The 26,826-nt window shown below is 40.7% G+C and overlaps 1 protein-coding gene across 2 annotated transcripts in view; it reads left to right on the plus strand.

Annotated features, from left to right (window-relative positions):
* Nucleotides 1-26,826, plus strand: part of HS3ST5 (heparan sulfate-glucosamine 3-sulfotransferase 5) — a 150,264-nt gene that overhangs the window by 51,500 nt on the left and 71,938 nt on the right. The gene's annotated exons all lie outside the window — the stretch shown is intronic.

Consider the following 26,826-nt stretch of genomic DNA (forward strand, 5'->3'; position numbering starts at 1 on the left):
AGAAACCCTTGGTGGCTCTCCCACAGGAGATCCTCCCTCCTCTCCCGGCTTTTCAAACACTCCACAAAATAACTTTATACTGTTCCCCAGTCTCAGAATTCCCACAGAGAAGCCTTCCTCACTAACACCGAGCCTCATTTCCCAAACACAGAAAGCCTTTGTCCTTCCTTCCTATCTGAAACACCTTTCCCAAATCCCCCTTGCTGGCTTTAGTTCTGATTTTCCTTCAAGACCTAAGTCAGCCTTCACCTACATTAAGAAATTATGCTCATTTCCCATCCCAATTATGTCCTTCCTTCCAAACTGCCCTAGAACCTGTGGTTAGCCCCCCTTCTCTGACACTTGACGGCTTGTACTGTGTATTACTTTGTCTCTCCTGATGCACGTGCCCTGTGTCCTCAGTGTGACTACTTATTTCTGGACAGGTGGGATCTGTTGTATTTTTTCTACCAGAACCTGGGGTGAGAAGTGGGCATGTCATGAGCTGCCATGACAAGTAAGGCCACAAAGCGAGATGGTTAAGAACAGACTCTGGAGTTTGACTGCCAGAGTCTGAATTTGAGTTTCTGCTCCGCCAGCTCATAACTGACCATGGGAAGGGTTCTGTGTTTTTAATGTTTATTTTTGACAGAGAAAGAGAGAGTGAGCGAGTGGGGGAGAGGCAGAGAGAGAGAGGATTCGAAGCAAGCTCCATGCTGACAGCAGCGAGCCCGATGTGGGGCTTAAACTCACACACCATGGGATCCTGAGCTGAACTTATCATGACTGAGCCATCAGGCACCCCAATCATGGCAAGATTTCTGTGCCTTAATGTCCTTATCTGTAAAATGGGAATAATAATGCATCCATGCCCTTGAGTTATGGTAAAGTTGAAATCAGTTAAATAAATGTACTTAGAATAGTATTTGATGATGTTCAATCCATATTTAACACTCAAAAATTGTTAACCTGGGTATTACTGTATATACATGGAATAGTACATCTCAGTGAATTTTGTCAACAATGCTATAAGATAGAACGCATCATTCTGATTCTAAAAAGAGGAAGTCTGTGGCCCTGAGAGGTCAAGTCATTTCCTAAAATCACAAGAGGCAGAATGAGAACCAACATGTATGACCTTAAATCCTGGACTATTTCACTCTTCATGTTGTCTCACACACTGCATGTTGCCTCACACCCTAGTTACTGTTGCTAACAATGAAACGTATAGTTTAAACCAAATTATGCTGTGATTTCACTAGATGTGACCTTGAAAAATCGTCTCAATGTGAAATGTTTCAGTTGACTGTAAATACTTTTCATATGGGCTAATCCAAATGCGGTGGGATCGTAATTGCCTTTTTTTTTGTTGTTCATTTGTCTGGTTTGACTTAGAGGCTAAAATTCAGCTCAACAAGTATTTCTGTTCCCAGGCACTGCAGAAGGATAGAGAAAATACCAAATGGGTAGTTTTGCCATAGGATATTTAACCTATGTGATTCGAGTAATGGAAACAAAGTGGAAACACCTCACACAGTTTTAAAACTTACATTCCTAGGTCCCCTTGAGATCGGCTCTTCCACACTCCCTTCCTCACCCCATGTCATAATATGATTTGGACACAGTACCACTCTCTACAAAAATAATATGTTGGGGTTTGGCTGAATGTTGCCATTCAAAAGTAAAGTAAAAAAAATATATATATAGAAGTTTATAAATCATTGTATTCTATTTGAAATTATTCGGGAGAATTTTCAAAAAGCCCTGTTAAATTTGGCAGACCACCCCCTCTTAGAATATCTTTATTTTCTAGGAAATGAAGTCTGGTTCTTGTTGCTGCCAGAATTCCTTGGCTGCTGCTACTCCATTTGTGCATCTGTAGCACTTAGTGCTGGGATATAGTAGATGATGGATAAATCCTTGGTTCAATGCAATGCTGTCCCCTTACTGATACATTAAATATAATCTGCTCTCCTGGCCCACCACTGAATTACAGAATAACTTCAGAGGTCCTCTGCAGACCTGAAGGAACTACCTTTAGGTGAAGACTCCCCAAGAGATGGAATTGGAAGTACTAACTTTTTTGAACACACTTCCCTTATTCTAAGTTTTTTACTTTTTACATAAACCATCTCATTTCATCATCAAAATAACCCTGTGAAATAGGTCTTATTGTCCCCCCACTTATCAACAAGGAAGCTAAACTTCAGGGTTTAACCAATATATTTAAAAACCACACAGGGGCTCCTGAGTGGCTCAGTCCATTAAGTGTCCGACTCTTGATCTTGGCTGAGGTCACGATCTCAGTTTGTGGGTTTGAGCCCCACGTCGGCCTCTGCACTGATAGCACAGAGCCTGCAACTACTTCTGTAAGTGTCTTTTGTTAAAACTTACCGAGAGGACATCTCTACTGCTGAGATGGAGAATCTGTGATCAGTTGCCCAATTTCATCTGACCAGTTTCAACCGTCAACTATTTCTAAAGATATAAACCTATGTCAATAACACATTTAACTTACTTTTTAAGTAGCTTTCTTAATATTTGAAGTATATCATTATTGTTCATTATTAAACATCTTGATGTTAGAATGGATTGCCGGAATAACGATTGGAGTAATACAGCAGTGAGTGGCTAAATTGGGGAATATTTTTGGAACATAGTCCTAAGTTATAAAGTTATTTTGTAAACTATAAGTCACTACACAAATATTATTTATAAGAATAATTTTTATAATACCTAATTATGTTTTTCTGCAAAGCAGTGAAATATAATAGAGGGAAATTTTCCTACTACCTTTACTTAAAAAATATTCTTGAACATAGGTTCTTTTTTTTTTATTTTTTTAATGTTTTATTTATTTCTGAGAGAGAGACAACATGAGCAGGGGAGGGTCAGAGAGAGAGGGAGACACAGAATCTGAAATAGGCTTCAGGCTCTGAGCTAGCTGTCAGCACAGAGCCCGAAACAGGGCTCAAACCCACAAACTGTGAGATCATGACCTGTGCTGAAGTTGGACACTTAACCAACTGAGCCACCCAGGTGCCCCGAACATGGGTTCTTTAATACAGAATGGGATAGTACCCGAGAGAAGATTCATAAAAATTACAATGCCTACTGTTATAGAGGGACTGTTTTAAGCTAGACATGTTAAAATAGATCATTTTTTAGTCTTCAGAATGTCCCTGCAAGATTTTGTTTTCTTCATAGATCCTCTTACACAGTTTGGGCTCAGATCCATTAATAAACAGACTGGTAAATTAGTCAATGGTGGTACACAATTTAAACCCAGATGTTTTAGACTCCTATACTCATGCTTCTTAACTATTAGGGAACCCATTTTCTCCATAAACGATAGGAAGGAAGATGTAAAAAAGAAAAACTCTCAAAACAAAAACATTAATAGTAGCTACCATTTATTAATGTGCCAGGTACTGAGGTAGGTGCTGCAGGGTGCCCTTTAATTCATTAACCTAACTAACAGCTCCAAAGGGGTTCATTCATCTCAGGTTTTTCAAGTAAATTGGATATTAATATTTTCACTTACCTTATGAGAACTTTAAAGTTCAAAGGCATTGAGTTACTGACCCAAGATGGCACACCCTGTTAACGGCAGAACCATCCTGATGATTTCCAAAATCCTTATTCTTTCTGCAGAATATATAAGCTAAAGTATATTTCTGATTCGTAAAGACTGTGGACTGCTGCATATTTATCTTTTCTTTCCTCTAAGTTTATTCTTAGGATGATTTTAGTTTTGTTTAGAAATTATTGAGCTTTCTGTTTGTAAGGAGCTTTCAGAAAATTATTATTAATTCAGTGAATATACACTACTTTGTGTTTATCCTAATGGTGCCCAAGTTTACATTAAAGTCAGATTTTAACATTATAAATCTCATGTGCTCTGCTTATATTTCATAATCCAGAATTTCACTAAGAACCTAAAAATTAAAACAGATTTATTAGGTTCAGAAAAACTGCCTCGCATGCATAAAGTACTGCTGTGGAATGGCACAAGTTACAAACACAACTGAATAGCTTTCATCCTAATCTTGCAAGAAGCCTAGAGCAGCATTTTGTGTTCATTCATTAAACAAGCGTCTACTGATTGCTAACTATTTTCATAAACTTCGTGGTAGGGAGATTGGCGGATAATAAGAACCCAAGCATCCCTACCCTTAAAGAGCTTTACAAATTAATTAGGGAGAAAAGACATGGAAACCGTTAAGCAATGAAAACTGAAGTTAAGCCATATTGCAACAGTGAAATAAATCATTTTAATACAAAAAGAGAGAGAGAGAGAGTGCTCCAGTTTCCTGGCTAGAGGTGCTGACTACGGGTTGAAGTAGTGAAAAAGGCCTCACAGATGGAAGGCAACGGGCTAGGCAGAGACGATGGATGGTATCCACCAGGCAGGCCCTATGGTGGAAGTAACCAAGCAGCAGACACATTTATTATCCTGAAGGCTTGTGCAGGAGGACTGGAAAAGACAAGATTAGAAAAGCAGGTGAGGCCAGAGAGCCAAAAGCTTTGATTCTAGCTGAAGACTGGCCTTTGGCCCCTAGGGGATGGGGGACTCCTTGATGGTTTTGAGCAGAGGAATGACATAATTAAAATAGTGCTTTAAAAAAGATTAATTTGTCAGGAGTAGGCAGGATGGATTGGTGGAAAGAGAACAGAAGCAGAGAAACTACTGCAATAATTCAGTTCTAAGGTGATGAGGTTCTAGACACAAGTGACGGTGGGCTAGAAGGAAGAATAATGCAAGAGATAGTGCAAAGAAAGGCATGGGAGAGGTGATGACCAGATGTGGGAGACAAAGACACAAAATCTACTAACTCCACATTCTATTTGGGAACTTTTATAGTTTACAAAGTATATAGAGCTCCTTGACATTATACATAATATTCATGGAGCCATTGGGTTCAGGAACATCTTGTTTTTATTTACTGTAGCATTTCTTTCAGCAAACCTACATTGAAGTCCTGATTTCCAAGAGAAAATAAATGCTATTATAAAAATGCCTGGGGGAATAATTGTAGCTTTATATTATACTACTCCTACTTCTAACTACTACTACTACTACTACTACTATTAACAATAATAACCTCAGTTATAAGATGAAAGCATAATTAGATGAGTAATGAAAATTCAGCCAGTGATGTTTAATGTACCCCCAAAATTTCAATTTCTTTGTTCAGCTGTATTTACATTTTTTTTTTTTACCAAGTTGACTTTTAAAAGCTGTTAATTGATTGTCTAAAGTGCATTATTTTCACAAATATATTGATATGATTCTCTAGGAGTTTGGAGTGCCTTCCTGCCAGGATTAATTCCATTGTCTTCAAAATGTCCTTGTATAATAATGGTTTTACTTTACAAATGGGAAAACTGAGCCATACAGAAAGTGAATTAATGATTTATCCAAGATAGCATGAGAACTGAAGAATCTATCTTTCTGTGGGTCTAGTGGGCTACAGAGATAAAATAAAACTAGAAAGCCATCAATACTCTTTGTAGTTATTAGATTTAAGGAAATACCCAGTGCCAGGCAAATGTAACCTTCTTACCTAGAACACATACACACACACACACACACACACACACACACACACACACACTCTCTCTCTCTCTCTTTTGCGTTACGGTAACATATATTAGTTACTTCAAAAAGCAAGTGTCATTTTAATATTAAACTTAGATGCTGTTTTTAATGCCTCAAGTAAAGCATATCGTTGCTTCTAATATTAATTCATTCCCTACTTAGAATTGTTAAAAATATTTATGATCTTGTATAGAGCAAAGCATATTGTTATCCATTTTCTTCAGCTTTGATATAAAAGCATTCTTCAGCTGTCTTCTAGGGACAAATGTCGTCAGAGTTTGATGGTAATTTATGTTGTCAGTCCATTAAGTTGATTTTATGGCAGCCAACACAACTATTGTCCATTTATGAGAAACCCGAGGACCACTCTGGGTCTCCACGAAGGCCGTTTGATACCTGCCCTCTCATATGGCTGACCTTGAGGGGAGTTGAGTTTGGTAATTTATGGCAAACACCGTCTAGGAAGACCTATTTGCAAGATTCACTGTCATTTAGTTCTAAATGATCATTGCTGAGTCCAGAGACAATCTGAGCTCCTGACAGAGCAATCCCATAAAAAATATTGCCTACCCGCCCAGGTGTCCTTTCCAATTATCTGGAGTAGAAATTAATACTTTTAAAAGCTGCTAGTTTTTGAAAGGTTATTACAATTTATTCCAGTGGTTTCTTTTGCACATTATGATGAATTGGTTTATTACACCATTATTTTCCGTGTCAGCTTTTTAGAAGATTGAAGCGTAATGTTGAAACATTAGTGTGAATGGCAAACATACTATTTTACAGCTGAGTAATATATTTCTTTGAGAAAAAAATGTGCTCGGTTTTTAATAACAGGTAATTTTATGTTTATGCTCCCTAATGCTGTTGTCAGGTGTTATTTATTTCTGTTTGGTAAGAACTGGAGAACTTTCTTTTAAAATGTTAATGGGGGTTTGGACAGATTTTAGAGTCATAGTAAGAATATATTACTTAAAAGTAGAAAATATAAATTGTAAGTGTTTTTTCCTGAAAGCTAATATTTTCTAAGGTTTTTTTTGACACTAATTTAATATATGATTACTTCCAGGGGGAGTGATACTACTCCACTTTTTTCTCTAAAATGCAGTTAGTGGGAGGAGACATTTTGCTTTTTTGTTCATTTTTCTAAGGTTTTCATGACTTTCAAGTTTTTCTTTAATAAAGCATCTTTATGTAAGAAATCATTTAAGAAAAATGATTTATGAAACTATGAATCATTTAATGATGTTTATCATTTACGGGTGTTTTATAAATAACATTAAAATAGTACTATGATATTATAATTAGCACTATGATATTTATTTTTTCAGCCATTATTCTCTATTATATGCTTGCTAAAATACTTTTTTTTTTAATGTTTTATTTATTTCTGAGAGAGAGAGAGAGAGAGACAGCGTGAGCAGGGGAGGGTCAGGGAGAGAGGGAGATACAGAATCTGAAACAGGCTCCAGGCTCTGAGCTGGCTGTCAGCACAGAGCCCATCACGGGGCTCGAACCCGCAAACCATGAGATCATGACCTGAGCCGAAGTCAGACACTTAACCGACTGAGCCACCCAGGCGCCCCTCTGCTTGCTGAAATAGTAAAGAAGTATAGGTCATTTCCTTTTTACCAGATATTTTTAAAAAATACCCATCGTATCTCTATGTGACAAATATTGAGGAGAAGTATCTAAAGAGTGCCCGTTGTACTATATTTTTATTCTTACAGCAAATATTTTTCAAATGCTTATTATTTGCCAGGCATTACACAACTGCGTATAGTTGGGACAAAGCCAGAGCAAGATTTTAGAAATTCAGCCTTTTTTATTTCTGCTACAATTATTCTTATCCCTAAGGTTTTTAAAAAATACAACTCCATGAAAATTCTGAATCTTGAGTACACTGAGCATCTAAGCAAATTCCGTAACAACTCGGAAGTTTTACATTTACTACCTCCAATCCAACAAATGTTTACCAAAGGAAATACTGTTTTTTGTTTTCTCATCAAACACATTTGTTTCTGTAGCAAACGTTTTCAATATTGAAGTATTTATTGTTGTTGACATGACTGAAGCAAATGTTAGTTTTAGCAGAATTAAGATTCACAACATTCGTGAGCTCTTTCCACTGTGCCTGAGAATTTCTTCCTAATGGAGGAGATGGATAACAGAGAGTGCCAAAGTTTCTTCTTTGGGGGGTAATGCTGTGTGATTTTTATTGAAGTATATAACATATATACAGAAAAGGAGGCACATAAATAAACAGCTCAGTGGATTGTCCCAGAGTGAGCATACCTGTGTAATCAGCATTCAACACGAGAAACAGAAATCAACAAACACCCCTGTGTCCTCTAAGTAACCATTCTTCTTACTTCTGATTAGGTTAGACTGCTTTTTGAAATTTGTGTAAATAAAATCATGATAAAATGATGACTTCTTTTCCTCATCATATTTTTGTGATCCATCTGCATGGTGGTATATAGTGGTACTTTGGTTTGTTTCACTGCCACGGGATATATTCCACTGCTTAAATATACCAGATTTAATTGCCCAGTCTCTGATGACCACTGGATGGATTCCAGTTGGGCCTCTTGCAAACAAACAAACAAACAAACAACTGCTTTTGTTAACATTATCATATGTATCATTTGGTGACAAATAAAAGCACTTCTGTTGGGTATATTTCTCGGGGTAGAGGAGCTGGGTCTCAGGACAGGTATAGGTTCAGCTTTTGTAGATACTGCCGACCAGTTTTCTTGAGTCCTGGTACTCTCTTATGCTCACTAGTTCTTTTCCTTTATACCTTAAACTTAAAAATAATTGTAGAGAATTGGAGTAAATAATGTCTAGGTTTCTGTCAGGCCTAAGATACGGTAATTCAGTACTTGTTTACAGAGGAGAGCTTTGGCATTGATTTTAACAAAAGACAGATAATGAGAATCTGCTATTTGGTTTTCCATTATATTTCTTGATTTGCATTTGCATCTGGATTTGACTGTTAATGAAGCTAAGCATTCACATTTTATGCTAAATAATGAAATTACTGTATCTGGTACAGAAGAGCTGGAAAGTTTTCTGGTGTACCCAGTCATATTCTTTCATGTAATATAGAATATTTCTTGCCAGGCTGATGGTAATAGCTAACCAAATGCAAAACAGTACCTCTCTTCAATGTTCCTGGTTATTTTCACTGGAGTAAGAGGTGCAGGGGTAGTGTGGATACATCCCTTGTGGTATTTTACACAAAACAGGTATTCAGTACATTTTTATGAACACATTTGTCTGTTTTGTAGGGTGAGTTTTTTTTTGGTGGGGGGATGGCCTTGGGGGTTTCATATAATCTTGACTCTGCCAACTGACTTTGGCCAAATGGTTTCTCTCTCTTCAACTTATTTTCTTCATCTCTAATGTGGAGAAGATAATAGTTCCTACCTCACAGGTCACTGTGAGAATGAAAAGACTACACATGTGAAGCACTTTTCACAGTACTGTGCATAATAGATAATCCTGGAACTATTGGGTATTGTTGTTTTAATTATAAAGTGGGTATTCTTCCAACTTCTGTCTAAAGATACTAAAGATTCTGTTGTTCATACTTTCTGGTAGGCAGACATGCTATAAAATCTATTAGAACTTGACAACTGGATTTTATTCCCTCATTTATTAATGTTTCCACAAATGTTTTTGAGAACCTACTATGAACACAGGCGTTGTACACACATGCAGTTCAGACACCGCCCCTGGGCGCACAAAGCTGACATGGCTTGCAAGTCCTCAGGCAGTTAAAGGGCAGTAGGATGTGGCATAAAGAGGAGGTTCACACAGTACAGATTAGACAGCAGGACACTTCGATCCATGAAGGTGTCCTGGAGGAAGTGACACTGCACTGACAGCTGACAGATGCACAGGAGCTGACCAGGTGAGGGAGGAGTAATAAACATATGGGGACAAGAGCATACCAGGCAGAGGACTGAAAGACTTTCAGAAAGATTGAAGACTAAGTATGGGGAAAAAGAAAGGAAAAGTGTCAGCAAGAAAGAGGTAAGGCTAAAAAGGCAAGAGGGACCAGTCCATTAAGGCCATATGAACTGGTCTTTGGACTTTGGAGATTAGCCTGAAGGTAATGAGAAGCTGTTGAGGTTTTGAATGTCAGATCAGATTTTCAATTTGAGTATCAAGATCAGATTTGTATATAGGAAAGACCATTGTTGGTGCACGGTGAAGAATGGAGTGGATGGGCACAGGACAAGGGGCAGGAAGACCAGTTAGGAGGTTAAGACAGTGAACAAGGTAGAGGTTAACGATGCTCTGCAGGTATCCGCAGTGGGAAGAGGGAGAAGAGGATGGATACATAGTATCACACGTGGAAATGTAGAATGGTACCCATAATCCTCGCTTGGACAGCAAGATGGATAGTCATGGTAGTGAGCAAAAGAAACAATGGAGAAGGTGGAGATGGAAGACAGGTGCGTTCCAATGGGGCACGTTAAGATGAATGTCCCTATGTTGTCTAAATACCGAAGGCCAGTAAGTGTTGAATAAAGAGCTTTGAGTTCAGGAGAGAAATCTTAAATGAAGATATAACTAACATGGTAATTGCAGCAGCCATGGACATAGGGTAGGTGGCTGAAGCAAAAGTTTGTAAAGAGAAGAGAGTGGCCTAGCCCAGAGACCTGAGAAAAAGCCATGTATAAAATGCAGATGGGAGAAGAAGAACCTCAAGGGACACTGAGAAAGAACAGCCACAGAGGTGGTAGGAAAACGTGAAAAGTGTGGGTATCATGATGACCAAAATGTTTCTAGGAGAAGGGAATGAATGGGCAATTGTGTCAGATGCTGCAGAAGTGTGAAATAAGCAGGGTATTGAGGAATATAACCACCAGATTTAGCAACAAGAGCTGTGGAAACTTTGCTGAGAAGAGGTTGGCTTTGAGCAAGTTAGGGTGCAAATAATAAATGGAAACATAACTAAGAGGTGATGGCATTCCAGATGAGCATATTCCTAAATAGGACGTTACATGACTATATTAGTAAGACGGTTGCACCAAGACCTGGTAAATACAGATTTTAAAACTTAAATACCAGGACTACAAAATATATACCACTTTTGATCATGTTTTTCTTTTTTCTTAATGGGTTGCATCACTGGTTTAACATTTACTTTTGAATTATAGAAATGTTCTGTAAAAGAATATGAATTTTATGCCCTAATTGAATTGTTAGAAATTTGCCTCATAATGAAACTCAGCTGTGAATTCTGAAGAACCAGGAATGAATGGAGAAAGGAGGAAATTCTCTTTGGTTAAGCTCCTTTTGAACGCTTTTTGTTAATGTTGGAAGAATAGGAAATGAAAGCATACCATAGAGGAATTCCATATGGAAAAACAGTTCCTGCCCTTGCATGTGCATATATGTAGAGTCAAACTCGGAGAGAGGATAAACTCCTAGAGGAAAAAGCCAGTGATTCATTATTGTGAGTTAAAAGGGGACCTGCTATAAATCACAAGCAGGAAAAGCACAGTTCTGTTCTCCCTGCTCTGTTCCACTGTTGAAAATTAATTTTCCCCAGGATTTCTTTTCCCGGATGGCTGTTATTTACAGTAGTGTCCACCCAGCCCCTCTCATTCATTTACACAGGCACTTCCCATTGGTGCACCGGGGTAAAGCACAGCAAATTAGTTTAGGGGACTGTAGGACCTCTATGTGGAAGCACCATTTCCAATTCAATCTTATACATGTAGGGTGTGTTCATCCTCACATTTCGCACCAAGCCCCAGCCCAGTTTAGTGCTTGAGATTCATGTTGAAAAGAGCTTTGGAAAGGATAATGTTTGGGGAATTTTCCTTTCGAAAACACAGAAGGTCACTTAGGTGTGTGATATGATGGCCACTTTCATGGACACGAAGTCTTCTCACAGTGGCTCTATCGCTTCGAGGGTAGAGCTGAGGAGCCGACTGCCATGTGGAGCCATTGGCCTGGTGAGTGGCCAGGCAGTGAAGGGCACCCCTCACCCTGTGTCCCTCATCCCAGGTGAATGACCCCTCTCAGGACTGAGCACGTGGAGCTGGGACTAGACTGAAACCTCAGTACACTCTGTTCCCGCGTATTTGCCTGCAGAGCCAACACGGTGAGGTAACACTAGAATGGTGTCCATCTTACAGAGAGGAAAGTCAGAACCCGAGAAATTATGTAATCTGCCTCAGTACACGACCACCAAGTAATAAGAGCTGGATTCAAACACAGACTTTATCACAGTGACCTAATGGAACACAAGAATAGTATGTTTATTTAGATTTGGATATAGATATAGGTATAGGTATATGTAGATATAGATATAGATAGGTATTTTGCTTTTTGTATTTTTTTTCAAATTGCTGAAGAGAGTACACTGGCTTGATTAACAGAAGACTAATTATTTTGTCTTCTAATGCTACCACAAATTTCACTTCACAATCCTATTCTTCTTTTTTCTTTATCCCTTATTTATATTTATATCCTATTTATATCTCAGTGGGCCACTTAAAATTGAAAAGAGGATGATGAAGGAGATACTTTATTAAGTCACAAGATGAAGCATTATTAAAATTTAGTATCATAATAAAATAAAGCACAATAAATCAAGTCAAATCTATTAGTGTTAAGCAGGAGAGATGTTATTCCATGAAATAATTAGCATAAATTCATTCAACAAATACTTCTTAAGCACCTACTACTCACTAGAGGCTCTCCTCTGTGCTGGGTCAACAGCAGTGGACAAAACAGATGGCCTGCCCTCCTGAAGCTGTCATTCCAGGTGGGGGTGAGGGGTGACGGAGGCGGGCAGTAAATACATACGTAACAAGGGCATATGTGTTTGACTTCGGTGAGAGAAAGCAAATTTCAGTGGGTAGGGGTGCCGAGGGGATGGGAGGAAGAGGGTGTGTTCTTAGGCACACAGTTAGGGGAGACTTTTCACGTGAGATGATGCTTGACAGAGGCCACAGGGAGCAAACCCTGCCCACAGATGGATGAAGGTCATCTTATGGAGAGGAAAATCTGACTAGTAAATACCTGAGACAAGAACTCTCTTAAATAAGTGCTTGTATGTCCTTACCCCTGGCTTCCCCCAGCAAGGAGACCAGCATAGCTTGGAATAGAGTAGGCCACAGGGAGTGAGCATGGCAAGCTACTAAATCACATGGGCCAAGTAATAGAGCAGAGTGGTCTATTTTCTGGAGCCCTGTAAGCCACTTCAGTCAAATGTAGTAAGCAAGTCACATTTACAAGTCATATTGCTGTAATACACCTGATCCAGATTTTACCAGTTTGTTCTTCTTTTGTTTTTTCTTTTTAGTTATAAGTAGTTCCAATTGGATGATTTGTCCTGAATCCAAAAAGAGCAGATCAGAAAATAAGCAGACTGCCACTCCCTTTTCCTCCCTCAGGGCAGGAAGCAATAACTGATCATAGAGTTCTCTAGTCCTCTGCAAAAGGTCAGAGTCAGCCAAGAGCTGAGCCATTCCAGATATAGCCTTTAATATGCATATGTCTCCATCCCTGCCCTTCGCCTCACCCTGCTTCCTTAATAGATTAAGGTCCAAGATCCAGGCCTCCAGCAGCTGACTTGCCTTTGCTTCAGTCCTGTTGCCTGACCCAGAGACTAAAATGCCCTGTGATCTTCTCTACTGCACACTGAACATCCCTGGACCCTTTGTGCACTCAGTCCCCTTCGGTCCCCTAGGTAGTTCCTCACTGCTCACTGTTGCTCACTTGGTAACGGAACAGCAGAGAGCTGAAGGCAAAATAATCTTGGCCTTTCTAGGTCTTAGCTTCTTCACTTGCAAAATGTCTCATCTTGCCCAGGCTGCAGAATTGTTGTATGAAGTAGCAGCTCTTAATAAAGTGATCATGGCTGATTCTAGTTGAGTCCTTGATCTGATAGAAGAAAAAGGGAAACCTGAAATAGAAGAAACAGGTGAGGAACGCCTGAGTGGCTCAATCAGTTAAGTGTCCGACTCTTATAATTTTCCTCGGGTCATGATCTCACAGTTGCTGAGTTTAAGCCCCAAATCAGGCTCTGCACTGACAATGGAGACTGCCTGGGATTCTCTCTCTCTCCTCTCTGTGCCCCACTCCTACTCTCACTCTTCTCTCTTTCAAAATAAATAAACTTTAAAAAAAAGAAAGAGGAGGAGAAAAGGGAGAGGGAGAAGAAGGAACAGAGGTAAAAATGACGTACATTTTGTACTGGCCTTGTGGTTTTACCATACTGCCATTTCTATCAAATTTGGCTGAGCACAGAAGAATTACCTAGAATGAAATAAGACAGAATATATCATCCAGGACAAAAGCTTGAGGTCTCCATCAATATGTCATGGGAGTCGGCCCAGTTAAGAACATGAATGTGAAGATGAACATCAGATAATTCCTGCCATCAAGAGAGGGCAGAGTTTTCATCTGGTGGGTGGGAAGGATGAGTATATCAATGAAAATATAGAGATAGGCAACATTTAGAAAATTAGGAAGTGCAGCAGAATTCCAATAGAATACATAGGTATTCCAATCTATCGTCACTTAATGGGAGGTTATTGAACATTATTCAGTTAGCTACAGGAAGCAGGGCAGACTTGGGGGCCAGGGCCTGGCACTCCACCATCACCAGGGAACATACAAGAGGGTACATATCAGCTGTAAGTACTCTTAGGAAGTCTAAAAATTTTTCAACATTTATTTATTATTGAGAGACAGAGAGAGACAGAGCGTGAGCAGGGGAGGGGCAGAGAGAGAGGGAGACACAGAATCTGAAACAGGCTCCAGGCTCTGAGCTGGCTGTCAGCACAGAGCCCGACGCGGGGCTTGAACCCACGAACTGTGAGATCATGACCTGAGCCGAAGTCGGACGCTTAACCAACTGAGCCACCCAGGCGCCCCGAGGAAGTCTAGACTAGGAGCCCAAGCACAGTTTTTTTTTTTTTTGATGTTTTATTTATTTCTAAGAGAGAGAGAGAGAGGAACAGCGTGAGCCGGGAAGAGTCAGAGAGAGAGGGAGACACGGAATCTGAAGCAGGCTCCAGGCTCTGAGCTGTCAGCACAGAGCCTGACGCGGGGCTTGAACCCACGAACTGTGAGATCATGACCTGAGCCGAAGTCGGACGCTTAACCAACTGAGCCACCCAGGCGCCCCCCAAACACAGTTTTTAAATGATAGCTGTCACCATGTTACTCCTACCATAGACACTGGGCAATAAGATATGTTTTGATGGATAAGTTAAATAGAGCAACTGGAAATAATTCAAGCAAATGCATAGTACCTCAACCATTGGCTGGGGGTCAAAGGCAAGGCTTCTACTCTTTGTAAAATGGAACAGGAGGGGATAGGGGAGCCTCTGAACTAACATAGGGCAAACTAAAGAGCATGGACATTTTAGGCAGTTTCCCCTGTAGATTTGGGTAATGACACTGAGATCCAATACATCTAAACAAAGCAGAAGCTTTGAAATCACAATCCAAAACACAGGCCAAAGCATTTATCAGCAAAGGGCAAATGATTCTGAGCTCCTACATCCCTCCTGGCTGAGATGAAGACTCAGTGACCAAGGGGCAAGCCACTGGGGATAGCACCTGCATTTGGGAGGTGATCCACAGGAAGAAAGTGTATAGAGGTGGAGAAGTGAGCTAGTGTTAACCCTTCTCACCCAACCAAGTCTCAGAAAAATCCATTTTAGCCTCTGGATTTCCTTGGGCTGCAAGAAGGAAATTCTGAGAAGAAAGTTGAGGAAAGTAAATCTGTAAGTTGTTTGGGAGTTCCAAGTGCTACCTTCTTTTTAAAAATCAGTTTTTCCTTAGCTCATGTAGTTACAGAATTATTTTTCAGTATCTAAAGTTTCGACCTTAACTGAACCTCAGTGAAGAATGATGTCCTTTAAATCTTAAAATTCTGGGGGCGCCTGGGTGACTCAGTTGGTTAAGCATCTGACTTCAGCTCAGGTCATGATCTCACGTTTTGTAAGTTCACGCCCCATGTCAGGCTCACTGCTGCCAGTGTGGACCCTGCTTTGGATCCTCTGTCCCCCTCTCTCTTCCCACCCACCCCCGCTTTCTTGCTCTCTCTCCCTCAAAAAAAAAAAAAAACTATAAATTTTAAAAAATTTTCAAACAACTTAAAATTCTGGACTTCCAAGTAAAAAAATAAAGACATTAGGTGTGCTGTTAAGAGTTCATGAAGTCTTAAGAGTAATATGTGCCACGCAGATACGTACACTGAGAGAAACACAATGGGGCCCTTGCAGACACTGATTCTTTTTCTTTAAAAATGGAAACTTGTGTGCTAATATTGACAGTGAGACCGAAGTTTTCTTCTGAATAAATTAAGGAACATAAATCTGAACTTGTCAGCTTACATTTAACCCAGCCACAGACAGTAGGCTATAAAAGTAGAGAGGAATGTGTCGAATTGGAAACGAATGACCTTATAAACACTGGCACGAGAACTTATGTTTTTCTGTTTTAATTTACAGTTTGCGAAGTGTTGGTATAATTTTCTACATTTTACATAATTTGATTATAAGAGTCTTCTTTTAAAGGGGCTTTGAGTATATTGGGATTTATTGGGCAAATGCATATTCAGGAGCGAATGGGTATTCATCTACTTAGTGGCTTCCAGAGAAAGCTTGTGCTGGTTCATTTAGGCGACTGGAATCCTGTCCACCAGAAAGCTAATCAACAAGATGGCCAGTTACATTCATGAGTATTTCTTTTAGAGTCATTTCGTTTCAATCCCACAGATGGTAGCTGCAGTCCATTAGTTTGTGAGCCAAGCTTTGCCGTGTCCTGTTGTACTTAGCGGAATTGCTATTGCAGCAACACGATTATTCCAAATTCACTGAGACTCAGCAGGGCTAAAACAAAGCTATGTCATAACAATTTAATCCCAGCTCACCTTCCCTTTTCCTGGATAAACAACCAAACACCTGCTGAATTCTACTCCATGTAATGAGAACATCTGAGCAACGAAGATCAAAGAACACTGACATCTGATCTTAAAACCAATACAGTGGAACCCCATTTTGGAAAGGGTTTTGATTACACAGTTTCAGATAGCTATTCGGGGGGTCACATTATAGTCCCCAAAATAAACAATACCAAAAAATCCTGCTTTGACATGGTTAATTTGTCTCCCATCCAAGTACTAACCAGGCCTGACCCTGCTTAGCTTCCGAGATCAGACGAGATCGGGCGCGTTCAGGGTGGTATGGCCGTAGACTGACATGGTTAATTTGTAAGGGCTATACCTCATCATCAAGATTTTTAGTAGCTCCTAGCTATCTGCCTCAGCCTTCATTTAAATGACTTGGAAAATGGTCATTTAAAATTGACAGGGGCAAGTGAATATGTGTTTTCTGTTTAAAAAAAAAGCAGTAAAAAATGCAAGATGAAAGCCTATTAAGGATGCTTAGCTTCCCAGTTGCACTAGAATCTCCACTTTCAACACCAAGGAAAATACTTGGAGGTTTGAAAATATCCCAAACACAAGTTTTCCAGTGTCATTCACAGAAGACACCTTGATTGTCCCTTCTGGGGTTTTTTCTTTCTTTTGGTTTTTTTTTTTTTGTTTGTTTTTGTTTTTTTAATTGTTTTAACATTTTTATTTATTATTGAGAGACATAGCATGAGCATGGGAGGAGCAGAGAGAGGAGAGACACAGAATCTGAAGCAGGCTCCAGGCTCTGAGCCATCAGCACAGAGCCTGATGCGGGGCTGGAACTCACAAACCGTGAGATCATGACCTGAGCTGAAGTCGGCCACTTAACCGACTGAGCCACCCAGGTGCCCCTGGGTTTTTTTGTTTTTTTTTCTTTATGCATATAATGAATAAATAAATACAACCACAAATGACAGTGTTTTCTTCCAGAGTTTTAATGTAATTACTGAATACATCTATACTCAGGTATTACCTCCTCCTGTGGGTTTTTTGTTTTTTTTTTTTTGGAGTGCACCGTACACTGTAGAATGCAAGCCCTCTTACCTTCTCCTGCCAAACCCCCATGGTCGTAAACCCCCATCTTCTTTATAAAACCCTTCCTGAGTCAATATGAAGTGGACTTTCTGCTCCAGCCTTCCATACAGGCCACAGCCCAGGTTCTCTACTCTGTAAAGGCCCCTGTACAATTTCTTATATAAGATGTAAATACTTATTTTGATGTATTCAGTCATCAAAAGGCACCTAGGTCTCTGTACGTTTGCTTATGAGATTGCCTATCTTAGAAAACTTTTAGAAGGTAAACAGGGAACGATAGCCATACTGTACATTGGGCACCTGGAGCCTAATGAAGCTGAATGGTGTTTTTATGTTAACTGTGTGGACATCGGCTCTGTGACATCTAGATCTGTGAGAACCCTGTGGTGTGGTGTGTGTGGACATGCATAGCAGCTCATTGTATTGGGATTATTGTTAAATTAATTCTATTTAGCTAACAATAATGAGCAAAAAGCTGGTTTTCAACAAGAGTGCTTGATGGCAGCCAAAAAAAAAAAAAAAAACCCCCAAAACAAAACAAAACAAAACAAAAAATCCGTAATTAGCCATTGCCTACTCCCCATAGAATATAAATTCTAGTTAGTCTCCAAAAGTAACCTAGACAGTACCAGATTATTCCAAATTCAGTGAGACCCAGCAGGGCTAAAACATTCTCCTGGCCTGAGAAGTCTCCAGTTTTAGCCAACCTGTCCCTCTAACCAGCAAAGGGGAACTATATTTTAAGCCTGTCTCTGTTTGATACTGGAGAGTGTCAAAGAACCAGGATTTTGAAGAATGCTTTAACTCACTTGGGACTACCTTTGAGTAGTTGATAAAAAAAAAAAAAATCTGAACTTTTTTTGTGTGTATTGTACTTTTTTACATGTAATTTCAGGGTGGTGATAGACCCCAGATACTAAACTCCTGCCTACTTGAGAATTTATGACGTCTAGAAAAATGGCTACATGGTATCTAGAACCAAAAATTCAAATTACTCTAGGGGCGATGCTTATATTTGCTCTTACCTCAAACATTTCTGAAATTATGACGTCCTACACTGGGACAAAGGAGCATATCTTTGCTATGACAAAGAGACCCCAAGCAACAGAAGCTTAGACATACTAAGAGGTTTATTTCTCACCATCCTAACAATTTGGAGTGAGCAGTCCAGATTGGTAGGGTGACTCTGCTCCAGTACATTATCCCAGCACCCAGGCTCCTTCCATGTTGTTTTCGACCATCTTCATCTTCATGACTGAAGATACTAGTGCTCCCGCCCGTGGAGGAGTAGAAATGAAGGGTAAGCAACTTTCTTTTAGGCACACGATTTGGAAGTGGCACCTATCGCTTCCACTCACAGTCTGTCGGAGTATCAGTCATATGGCCATGTTTCCTGGCAAGGAAGGCTGGAAAATATAGACCATGAGTCCCCACCCAAGTTTATGCCCCAGGTTGCCAAATCTCCTTGTGTTTTCAAAGTCTCACCCAGTCTTTGCATCCAGCAAAGTTATGCATGACTTCTTCCATTAAGACCACAGATATCTCCCATTTTCTGGTGACCTATACACCGTCAACTTACCTAGCTCTATTCACAGACCCTCTGTGTATAATGTTGATGTAGGAATGGGAGTGAAATCTCCCACTCAGAAAAGAAATAAGCCATCCCTGGTCCACACTAGGGCTGCACAGCCGAGGCAGAAACTCCAGAGACTCCCTACTAGACTTTGTCCCTTTGGGTAGACCCTGGAGGGCCCACTTGATCATCAACCTCCGTGGCCTCTGGCGTTTCCCTCTAGGAGGTCCTTCCTTGTCCATTATTCTCCTCAGCCACCTCTGAGCTGAAATAGTATACCTTCTTTGAGATCTAGTTTAGGGATCAAATGACCCCAGTGTTTTATAAGATTCTCTCAAAATGTAGTCAAGTCAGGCCAGTCTCTGACATAAGAGAGGGACAAAGTTGGTTACTGTTTTGCTTTGCTTTTGTTTTTTGTTTTGTTTTGTTTTGTTTTGTTTTGTTTTGTTTTGTTTTAAAGAGCAGTTACTTGGGTCACCTGGGTGGCTCAGTTGGTTAAGTGTCTGACTTCAGCTCAGGTCATGACTTCACAGCTTGTGGGTTTGAGCCCTATATTGGGCCGTGTACTGACAGCTCAGAGTCTGGAGCCTATTTCAGATCTTGTGTCTCCCTCTCTCTTTGCCTTTCCCCCGCTCACACTCTGGGCTCTCTCTCTTTCTCTTTCTCTCTCTCTCTCTCTCAAAAATAAGTAAACATTTAAAAAAATTTTAATAAAAAAGCGGGAGCAGTTACGCTTTCACAGTGCTCACAATTTGCTATCTCAGATATTCTACTTAGCTGTCTGTGTAGTTGGTCATGAGGATAAGGCTCTACTATCAAAGAATGCTTTTTGTAGAACTATGGTTTTAAAAGAAGAGTTCTATGCAGAAGCAACTGGATTAGGCTATTTTTGTTATTTGTTATTTTGTTACTTCTAATGAAATTTCTGTAGGCAATCTGAAAACAAAACTTTAGACCCATTTTGTTAGCCAGTCTCTAACAACAATTTACTTCAGTACAACCTTAGGAAGATGTGCCCACTTTTCAACTGCCAACTGGTTTAAAGGTGATGAGGCATAATGGTCCCAACTCAATTAAGGTCACTTTCTACAAGCTCTTTAAATTCAGCTACGGTAAGTACGACACTATTGTCAGAAATGGTCAGCCCAGAGCAGAGGGCTGTGACTTGGAGGCAAAAACCCTGTTCCCACTGCAGAAGACCAGGGCCCTCCCATGGTACCCCAGATGAGCACTCCCTCGTAGAGGCAATTTCCAAGGCAGCACGAAACTGATCTCTCACTTCTGCATCTGCTGTCATTGTTTGCTCTGGTGTCCTTGACCCTGCTGGCTACATATACTTGGCCCCGCCAATTCACCTTCTGCTGTTTGGGCAGTGGTGGTTTCCTATTTGTATAAACCACCCTGGCCACTCTCTCCAGTTTCCCTCCTCTAATCAAGCAGGCTCTGGATCTCCAAGTGAGCATTACCATCTTTCCTATTCTCTGATTTGGGAACATGCCCTTCCACACCTAATATTGTCATTTCATCTCAGCCTTGCTTTCAGCCAGGGTCCACGTAGCCCAGGCCTACTGCTGGGACCACCATAAATAATACTGGAGATGAAGCCAGAAGCACACTCAGCCATTTTGAGAAAGAATCTTCCATTATCAACAAACTCTATTCCTGAAAAGATGGTAAAAGTTCCATCCATATGAAGTGTTTTGTTTTATATTGTTTTGTTTTGTTTGAGTGAGGCAGTCTTTAGGCCGTGTGGGAACCAGGACTGGAATGTGCTATCAGGAACACCCTAGAAGTACAAAGCCAAACTCTGGGTCTAGAACTTGAAGGAACATGGATAGAATATCAGAACTAGAATATAGTTTGTATGAAAGGTATGAGACCAGTTTCAAAGCCAAGATTTTCAGGGTAAAAAATGAGGGATGCCAAAAAGTGAAGGGTGAGTTGGCGACAAAAACTACTAGAGAGTAGAGGAGCTGGGGTGGGGAAGAGGTGAGCATGGAGAGTAATGTCCATGAGCATTGGTTGAGCACGTTTGAAGGGACAGACTATATGAGCCCAAGTGAGGTTTTACCTGCTAGAGGTCTTGACTAACAACGGGGCGATGAGCCAGGGAGACTCATATTTACTGGACAGCTGTTGTGTGTCAGGCACTGTCATAGAAGATACGCAAAGGTTGCTCATTTGATTCTTTTGAATTCTTTTGATTCTTTTGACACCACACTGAAACGTGGGTCGGATCACCCAGCTGGTAAAAGCCCAAGCTGAGATTAGTACCCAAATCTACCTGATGCCAAAGGCTTTACGTTTTCCCTCTAGCAGAGATTAGAACATGTTTAAAGTGTTCCGTAGACATTCTGGGCCTGCCACATTCAGTTTCCATTTCTCCACTTATGTATGTAGGTGCACTGAAGCAAGGGCTATCTTCTGCTCAGGGATTTTTCTTTTCATTAAATGGTCATGTTTGGTCAGACCGTAGGAACTTTTCAGAGAGTTCAACATTCAGTGCTTGTGCCATTCTGATTTTATCAAAGATAGTCCCAAAGCTGAAACAGATTTCTTTCTTTGTGATGTAAGAAAGAAGGCCTTTGTCGGGCTCTAATTTTGTTTGTGCATTTTCAGTCTTTGATCAGTGAGTGGTGGGGAATCACGTTAATAATGGAGTCACTCCATTAAATGTACTGGGCTTAGGTCATCCAAAAGTGGCGAGAGGTCCGCACTTGTACCCTGCCAGCGTCTTTCTATAGGCCAGAACAGAATGAATGTCTTGCAGCCCCAAAATATAGGACAGCAGTTTTCCTGACATTCGAATCATCCAATTTGTCAGGGGCAGTTCCGTGCAAGTCAGCTCAGACTACGGAGCGGAGGGTAGTGAACACACTGCCCCGGGAACACCTCGAGTGCATTCGCATCGCCTGCCAAACATTGGAACGGCAATGACACTATATACCGAATCTCCTCCTATTTCTGCCTTGAACATGGAAACAGTTCCTAAGAGAAACACAAATCTAGAAGAGGAACGAGGCAATGACTATCCACAGTGACCTCCCACTGAAAACAACGTATGTGCTGTAACAATGATAATCATGATTATTCCATCAGACATTTATGTATGGATTATTACCTGCCGGGTATAGTTCTGTGCACTTTATGGATATTAACTCCTTTAGTGGTTACAACAGGCTTATGAAGTAGGTCCTGTTATTAATCCACCGTTAAGGAAGAGGAAACTAAGGCATAGAGCTGCTAAGCAACTTGCCTGAGACCACATAACCTCGCTTTGACTTTTTAGCCACTTTTCAGCAGCTACTAAACTGATGCCCCTTTTATAAAAGAACCAATGATGAGAAGGGTGTACTGACTGACAGCTACTCTAGAATTAGTACAGGGAGGGGGCGCCTGGGTGGCTCCATCAGTTGAGCACCTGACTCTTGACCCCGGCTCAGGTCGTGATCTCACGATTTGTGAGACTGAGCCCGACATCAGACTCTGCGCTGACAGTGCGGAGCCTGCTTGGGACTCTCTCTCTACCACTCGCCTGCCTTTCTCTCTCTCTATCAGTTAAACAAACATGAAAAAATATTTTAAAAAAGAATTAATACAGGGAGAAGAGCGATCTCGGTAAACTCATACCTGTAGCCTGCACTGTTTAAGTCCCTGCATGGCTCCCAAGGGCCACCGTCCACCTCCTCCTTCCCTTCTGATTCCAAAAGGCCAAGAGGTCTTCTCTGAGAATATATTTAGGGGAGGAATCTGTGATAATGAGGCAGGAAATGATCAGTGAGGTGAGAGAATAACTTTTATCTAAAAACAATCCAGAGGAAGTGATACCGTTCTGTGCAGCCCTCTTCCCTCCCCCTTCCTAGTCTCCTATAAATGGATAGACATCTAGGAAAGACTTGACTTGGGATGATTCTAGTTCATAAGACTAGATCACTTAGTGCTGTTATGTTAGCCCCTCATATGAAACTCTGAAATAATTTTATTATACAGAAGACTTCTCTGTAATGGCATTTACTATGATGCGGTTTCACCTGTGAGGGCAAAAAAAAAATGGATCAGAATTCTCGGCGATATAATTATTCATCCTGACAAATGTTTTTCAGAAATGGCCACATTGCAATTCTGTTTGCCTCCCAAGGTTTGCATTATCCTCACCCCCTGGCAGTTACCGCCCCCCTCAACCCCCCACTGCCAGCTTCTCTATCTCCCATGACACGTGTGCTCCCACACGATCACCCACATCCCGCGTTTCCACATGGCACAGGCTCTAGAGAAAGGTCAATGACATTTCTTTCTGGTGTTATTCCAGTTGACCAATTCCTTTCATGGGCTTGCCAGTCCCAAACTTTAGACCTTATCTGACTAAGACTTCTTTGGGTTTTTAATTCCTAGTTGCAACTGCACAGTGTCTGTAAGTGGCATGTTCCTCACATCCTCTTTGAGGATCCTGTAGGGGTGGGAGGTTTGTCACCCTTGAAATAACCAGGCAGTGGTGCTCAAGTAGGAAAGCTTAAGAAATCAGGGTGTTGAAGGAAGGCAGTGCAGGGCTTGAAACGTGAAAGGAGAGGGCATTACATTGTGAGAGGGAAAGGGGAGACAACATGGAAACCCAGAAATGTCATGAACATTTCAGACAACTGGCTGTAGATAATGAAGATTAAAAATGTGGAATAAAAAATGAAGCAGGCATGTATTCGTTTTATTCAGATAATGTAAGGACCTGAGAGCCAACAGAATACTCTGGCAGTCATTAGCATGACAAGCCTGCGTACACAGTGACACATGAAGGCTCATCTCTGGGAGAACACAGAGGTGGCAAAGGGGCGTGGCCCGGCTCTAGGGGCCCCCGCAGCCTCTAACCAGTGGCTACGGGACAGGAGCTAATAATGGACAGGAAGGTCAAGCTCACCTTCTCAGCTTCTCCTTCCCACTATCCTCTGCTTCCTTGGTACATTCCAACTGAGTTTCATGCATCTGGTATTGTACATATTGTTAAAATGAAAATTAAAACTGTCATCCTTGGGTGGCTGGTGCACATTTATAATTTATCACCTTCCTTTATAGTTAAAAAGGACAACCAGCGAGATGTGGCTTAGCCCTCACTCACAAACTCTCAGCACTGCATAAAGCACGCTCGGGCCTCGTAGGACAGATATACTGCACACATTTAGCATATTTATTTCTCCCCTTATGGAACTTCTTCTTATCCCGGGTATGCTTAGCTTTAAATATATTCAGAGGCTATAAATATTACATGGAATTTTGAGATCTGAAAAATAACTTCTCCATCGCTGATTTACTGATATGCTGCAGAACAAGTTTAGTATCTATATTTACATGATAAAAATTTCCAGTTAATACACGGGCTGTTTTTAGCCATCCATGGCAGTACTATGATTACATTTCAATCCTTGAGTGAAAAGGGAGAAAAAAGAATCCGTTGGGAATGATCCCAGGTTTCTGTCCTTGGTTCGCGGGTAAATGAAAATTCTCAGAGTTTGAGGAGGCAGGAAGAGACACAGGCTTCCAGTGGTGAAGTAGGTGAGTACATCGTAATGAAGTAGTAAAGCCTGATGCCCAATTCCCTGTCCTTCTGATGTTAGAATCATGTACATCATGTATTTTCAGAATCCCATTTTGGTTCGCATATGAATAAAAATAGCTGCCATTTTTTATTTGATCCATTTCAGGCCTTGTTGCTCACTCTGTCTTACTTAATCCTTATACCCACCTTGTGGGCATTTTTTTCCATTTTACAGATGAGAAAATTAGAGACACTAAGTAACTTGCTAAAATTCCTACAGTTCATAAAGGCAAAAAGCTACCAGGCCAGGGGCGCCTGGGTGGCTCAGTCGGTTAAGCATCCGACTTCGGCTCAGGTCATGATCTCACGGTTTGTGGGTTCAAACCCCTTGTCAGGCTCTGTGCTGACAGCTAGCTCAAAGCCTGGAGCCTGTTTCAAACTCTATGCCTCCCTCTCTCTCTCTCTGACCCTCCCCTGCTCATGCTGTCTCTCTCATTTAAAAAAAAAAAAAAAAAGAGCTACCAGGCTCTCCACCCAGTGCCTTCACCCCTGCCCTGTACAGCTTCCCGTTTGGGAAATAGCAAGCTCGCCATTTTTCACAGAAGAGTCGAACTTCACTCTGGTGGCTCAACCCCAGAGCACCCCTTTCAGTGCTCCTTGTTGTTCTCCCCTGCCCACGGTGCTCTTCCATATGTCCTCGGAGCAGATGTGAATGTGTTCGCTGTGCCCTACGTTAGGTCCATAGTCAAGGTGAGAATGCAATCGAATCAGCAATGTCCAGTGCTTTCTAAATCTGCATTTGTTTTCCACAGGAATTTTAGACCATTATAACAGGCAAGAGTAGGCAGACCTTAGAGCCTTTCTAATTCTACTCAAATGTCTAATGTAGCTCAGATGTCAGCTAGTCATATACTACCTTCATGACCAGCCAGACTGGCCCACCACTTTCATAACACACCATTTAAATAAACTTTTTTTTTTACCTTAAATGTATTTTCTGTAAAAGAATTTTTACATCACTATTATAAATGGAAAACCAGTATCACTTTCCACAAATTAAAGTTAATCATAAATATACAGACAAAACAAAGTAACGTCATTAAATTCCAGCCTCGTGTTGCCCAAAGTCTGAAATTAATAGCCAGGTCTTTCTTCTGGTATGTATTAGAACCAGGTTGAGAGATACTAAAGACAGTGTAGCATCATGCTGAGACTCCTCTCTTTGAATACATAGGAGAATGAAAGAAAAGGATTTAGAAGGAAACAACTCTTTCTTCAGGTAGTTCGGTGTTACTTAAGGCTCTGTCTGTGCATTACTTACAGTCATCTCTAGCATAACCAGTAGCTTGTATTCACCACTTGGAAAACTCTGGTCTTGTCTATTCCTCACATTTTACCAAAAAAGAAACTAAGATACAGAGAGTGGAAATGATTTTCCATGCTCACATATCTGGTACCTGGCATTAGTCGATGTCAGTGAACAATGGATGAGCTATTTGGACACATTTGGACCTCATAATCAAATGTGGATTCTAATCCTGTCACTTATTACCAGTATGATCAAAAACCTAGTTGGTCTCTTGACTCCCGGCAGTGTTCTTGTTAAAGCTACATGCTGCCTCACAGGTTGAAGATGACATATAAATAAAGTTCTAAAAAGTTATAAAGACACATAAAGCTAATGGAGCTGGATGTAGACTCTGCAACAGATCCAAGTTCTGCAAAGGAAAACCTAGCATGGCGTTGAGAATCTAAGGTATATTAAATAAGCAATAGTATTTGAATCTTTACGTGGATAGGAATCTTGTATCCTTCATTCTGAATTCAACAATCAAATTCAACTTCAATTTATTGGGAATCTTCTATATTTACACATATAGATCGGAATTAAACATGAATGGGATTACTCGTGCTGAGCTACCCAAAATAATGAAATGGCCTACAGAAGCCTACTCTGCCTTCCTCGCCCTTTTTTTCCCCCTCTGTGCCCCATGCCATTGGGAAGAGTTTTAAATCCTAAGCTCTTCACCCACTTTTCTAAATGCTTTTCCTACATTCTTCAGCCTCCTGACCCACATTTGCCCAAGAGTGGTCACCATAAGCTGTTATGTTAATTAATTCAAGATGGCCTCGTTGTTCAGCACTAAAGCTCAGAG

The sequence above is a fragment of the Hyaena hyaena genome, unplaced genomic scaffold (assembly GCF_003009895.1).
Source record: "Hyaena hyaena isolate Hyena2069 unplaced genomic scaffold, ASM300989v1 scaffold_355, whole genome shotgun sequence".
Taxonomy (NCBI): domain Eukaryota; kingdom Metazoa; phylum Chordata; class Mammalia; order Carnivora; family Hyaenidae; genus Hyaena; species Hyaena hyaena.